Source organism: Pelodiscus sinensis, chromosome 26 (assembly GCF_049634645.1).
Source record: "Pelodiscus sinensis isolate JC-2024 chromosome 26, ASM4963464v1, whole genome shotgun sequence".
NCBI classification, from domain to species: Eukaryota; Metazoa; Chordata; order Testudines; family Trionychidae; genus Pelodiscus; species Pelodiscus sinensis.
In genome coordinates this window covers 21651352-21656287 of record NC_134736.1, presented here as the reverse complement: position 1 = coordinate 21656287, position 4936 = coordinate 21651352, and the positions used below count along the sequence as shown (strand labels likewise).

The window sequence follows — 4936 nt, the reverse complement described above, 5'->3', positions numbered from 1 at the left end:
ACGTCTGTCTTCTAGTTCAGCTAGTCAAGGGAAAGGAGAAGGCTCCAAGGAGGCTCCTCCTCACACTCGTGCTTGTGACCCTCATTCTCTCTCTGGCCTCAAGGGCAGATCTCCAGAAGGAGACTCCCTGCAGCAAAGCCATGGGGGGCTCTGAGACTCCCTGCAGCAAAGTCTCTGAGGTTTCTTCTGCCCTGCAACCTGTCCCACCTGGCCATTGTCATGGACTCTCTGTGAGGTCATCGCCTCCCAACCTCCTTTAGCCAATAAGCTGAGGGGCTGCAAAAGGCCCTTGTGATGTCACAGCCACACCCACCCCTGCCCTCCAGGGCTAATGTCCTGCCCCAGGCAGCCCCTTTGCATGGCTGAGCTACTCTCAGGGGTGAAAGTGACACATTTCTTACAGGGACTGTTCTATTGGGCACCACCCATTGGGCAGGGGGAGACTCAAGGCAGGAAGTTGGGGGAGGGGTTGTGATAGGACAGTACCTGTAAGAAAATGTGGACTGGCGTGTGGAAGGCTCAGGGCAGAGACCTGGAGAGTGTGTGAATGTGGTGGGGGATTAGGGTCATTACTCCCCTGTGCCTCCTGGGGCCCCAAATCGACATAGCACGTCCACATTAGGGTCTTCTGATGGTGGCAAACCTCTTCTATGAGGAAGCCTTTTTCCAAAAACGCATTTTCGGGGAAAGGCGAGTGCGGACTCAGAAGAGGAAGTTTGTTCAAAAGAAGAGGCTTCCGCCACTCTGTGTATAGTAATCGCAACTACAGATTAGATAGACTATAGATTGAGATAGAATCCATCAATGTGGACGCTATCTTTCAAAAAAGCAGATGGCTTTCTGGATGCGCTTTCACTCTGTGGACGCTCTCTTTCGAAATGAGCTTTTCTGGACGATCTCTTCTGTGATAGACATCGCCTGCTGTGTAGACGTAACCTCAGAGTGGGCCAGTTCCTGGAGGCAGAGGGGCACCCATTATTCTCAGGGCACGCCTAGATTGTCTGCAGCTTTTGAAAGAAGATATGCAAATTTGGAACCATATGACGGGGCATTAGCAGAACACCTCTATCCAGCCTGGGTAGCTCAGTTGGTAAAGCATGAGACTCTTCCTCTGATGCTGGGCGGTGTCCTTTCGCTCTCAGATTTTACAAGCTTATAGGTGGGAAAAGTCTCCTCCACGCTCTGAGCTTTGGTATAGCACAAGAGAGATCACACTGATATTTCCATCCTCCTGGAAGAGCAAAAGCAAATAATATTCCATTCCCACAGCCAAAAGAGGGGAGAAAAATAACTCTTCAACATCTGATTGTCCCCCTTCAGTGCTCATAGCTTCCTGTCCTTCTGCAGCAGCTCCAGCTCTGTGCAGGGACAACAAAGGCACATTTACACAGCAGTGTTATTTTGAAATAAAGTTCCAGTCTACACAGCAAGCCGTTATTTCAAATTAATATGGGGATGGCAGATTTCTTCTTCGAGCAGTGTCCCGTGGGTGCTCCACTGTAGGTGTCGGCTTGTCCCGGCGCCGCAGATCGGAGATCTTTCTAGCCGTAGTCTGCCGGACCACGCATGCGCGAAGTACGGCTCGTGGCTTTTCGCGCCGTTTGAGCGGCGCTGGTCCGGCTCCTGCCAGTTCCTCCTGACCGTCCTCGGCTGCGGATGGAACAACGTCTCTCTGGCAAACACTGTTTCCTACAGAGACAGAGAGACTATATAAGTTATTGTATATAGTTCCCATATAGAGTTATAGTTGTATTCTAGTCGTTAGTCGTAAAAAAAAAAAATTTCTTCAATGGTTAGTTAGTTATTCCTAATGCCGGGTTTTAAGAAATGCGGCGAATGCCACGAGGCAATGCCTGCCTCTGATGGCCACTCCCTATGCATTAGGTGCCTCGGGGAAGGCCACATACCTCAAAAATGTCCCCATTGCTCTAAACTGACAGCTAGGGCTAGGCGGGACAGAGACATGCGTCTGAAGGTCCTTTTGTTTGACAAAGCCTTACAACCTGATGTCAAACAATCCAAGGGACACGGGGAACAAACTAAGAAAGTTAAAAGAAAACCATCTCCGACGTGATCCCTTCCGCCCGCAAGATCGGGTGCAGACGATCAGCCAGGGACGTCAACGGCACCACCCGCAAGTGTTGCGAGGCCGCCTAAAGACAGCCGGAGTAAGTCGGCCCCGAGACGACTAGCAGTGAGGCCCCTCCCTGGCAGCACCGTGTCAGATGGTTTCTTCTCGGAAGATACAAGTTCCATGCGGGGGGGTCTTTGCCGGATGAACGTGCCTGAGGAAAGAAGCTGGAAGCGCAACAGACACACAAAAGGGGACGAGGGACAGTTTGAGTCACACACACGGCAGGTGTCACAGCTCAGCCAGGGACCTTATCCACTCACAGAGCTTCACAGCTTCTCCACGCCCCAAACCCCACCAGGCAAACTGCCCCATGGGCCTCGCCTGCACCATGCTCAGGGCCTGGGGATTTTCTGTCCCTTTGCCAGACCAAATAACTAGCCCCCCCCCACCACTACTACTGCTCTGGAGTCTTTGCCTCTCATGGGCCTTCTCATCCTCAGGCTCCGTTTTGTCTCCAGACAGACCCTGCTACAGCCACCTCCATCTGTCTGTCACTCCTGGGCCTTCTAGAGCAAAATGTGCCTCTTCATTCTGACTTTGAATACACAGGCTTTTAGCAAACACACCTGCATTTTCTAGGGAGGGGTCTGAACAGTTTTTGCAGAGAGAGAGCACACCAGCCACCATGGATCAGCCTTGATAACTGTCTCAGAGAGCCAAAGAAGGCCAATTATTTGTCAATGAGAGGAAACTGTCACCCCAGGTGGGATTTGAACCCACAATCCCTGGCTTAGAAGGCCAGTACCTTGTCCATTAGGCCACTGGGGTACACAGAAAACAGTGCCAGGGACAGAAATTCACCCTTCTAAATGTCCCTTCCTTGGCTTTTAGCTCCTTATTAAGCCCCTTTGAAGAAGCCAGATACACAGGAAGGGCTGATCTCATCCCTCTGAAATCAGCTTTCCATGGGTATCAGTAGCTGGCTCCAAGTCATGGCTTCCCCAGGCTGGCACCGAGGGGCATTATCAGCTTTGTCACGTGGGAGTTGGGCTCATCCCAGGTACAGGCTGGTCAGCAGCAGCACCTGCACTTACCTGGGCACCCAGGGGAGCAGCAATAAGGTCCTAATTTTAAGAGGAATAAGGGATCTTCCGGAAAAGGTTTATTTTCTGAAAGATCCCTGTCTAGACTGGCGCTTTTTTCCTGCAAAGCCCCAAGCCGGAAAAAAGCGGAGGCCATGTTCATGCAAATGCCATGGGGAAAATTTAAATCCCCACGGCATTTGCAATTCCAAAGTGTCTCATTAGCATCCCTTTTCTGGAAAAGGGTGCCAATGTAGACACAGACATTGGGTTTCGAAATTTGCGTAGGTTTTTCCAGAAGGACAGTGCAGTGTAGACACAGCCTGAGTGTTGCTCAGCACTGGTAGGAGACAGGGAGGGACAAAACAGTCTAAAAGCACCTGCAGCCTTTCAGAACAACCCCCAGCCCCAACCCCTAGGACCAGGCCTTCCCTCCACCCTCACTGGGGTCTGCTGGGAATTGCCTGGATGCCAGCCCACCCCAGTGTCAGCCTAAGGATTGACTGGTCTGTAAAAGCTGCATGAATGTCTAGCTGTGCTCACATTAACCATTACAGCTTAGAAGTCCAACGTGCTTTCCATTGCATGACAGAGCCTGATCGACTACTGAGTTTGATATTTCCATTCTCTGCTTTTCAGCATGGCAATTGCTGGGGGTCTGTCGCTTTTGGGAGAGGAGGTAGGAAGAAGGAGGCAGCCACTGAAATTGAAGGATAAGAGCTGAGCACAGAGACATTGATCCCACTACCTCTTGTATGCTAAGCAAGCACTCTACCACTTGAGCTAATTCCCCTGCCTGCAACGAGGCTTGCTGCCTCACCCACCTTGTTCCAGAGCCCACAACATCCCTGCGGCTGCCCAAAGCTCCTTTCTGAAAGGGCCACTTGTGAGACTGACACCCGTGGGCCGGCTAGCTCGGAGGTTTAGGGGACGTGGTGCTCATATCACACTGACGTGTTTTAAGAGCAAGCCCCTTATTTCAAGCTATAACGGGCTCGCTATTCTGATGTCCCTTCATGGCAGGAGGAGGGAGGGATGTTTCGCAATAGCGATTTATTTGGAATAAGTGCTGTGTAGCCAGCGCCAAATTACAAAATAAGCTATTTCAAAATAGGCGCATTGATTATTTTGAACTATGGGACGCACCCCTAGTGAGTTAGAGCTGAACTCTGCCCCCAGCTCCCTGCTACACCCACCCACGTACTGACTCCCTCACTGCCATGGGGCTGTTTGCATTGGCCTCTTCTCTCTTTAGCCAGGCTTCAGCCAGGACTGAGACTCAGGCAGGAGAATGTGACCCGGCTCCCTGCACCTGGGCCCTGCATTTCTCATCCCTTCAGAGACACTTGCTAGTGGAGGAATCAATCACAGTCACATGAGTGTAGACTATGAAACTTTGTAGTTGTTGTTGCCTTGGAAACTCCCCACAGACCTTCCCCTGGGGTCCCGGGCAGCCGGCTCACATTGCACAGCTCACTTCGAGGTGAGGGTGCTGTGTAGACATGCCCGTCCTGTTGAGGGCCAGCCTGTTGGGGGGAGGCTCCGGCCACTTCCTTTCCTTGTCTCTCTCAGGCTGTGTCTACACTGCAGGGCTACGTCTACACTGCAGGCTTTTAGCACAAGAGCAACTGCTCTTGTGTAAAAACTTGCAGAGCGTCTACACTGCAGGTACCTTCTGTGTAAGTAAATTTATAGTTCAGCATCAGACAACAGGGCTTCTTGCACAGAAGTTATTGCTCTCCCCACGAGGAATAAGCCCTCTTGTGCAAGAACTCGTCCA

The 4936-nt window shown here is 51.4% G+C and overlaps 1 non-coding gene across 1 annotated transcript; it reads right to left on the bottom strand.

Annotated features, from left to right (window-relative positions):
* Window positions 1-2829: 2829 nt before the first annotated feature.
* On the bottom strand, window positions 2830-2902 carry TRNAR-UCU (transfer RNA arginine (anticodon UCU)). The gene has a single exon. It is a non-coding gene; the product is annotated as a tRNA-Arg (tRNA).
* Between the last annotated feature and the right edge of the window lie 2034 nt (window positions 2903-4936).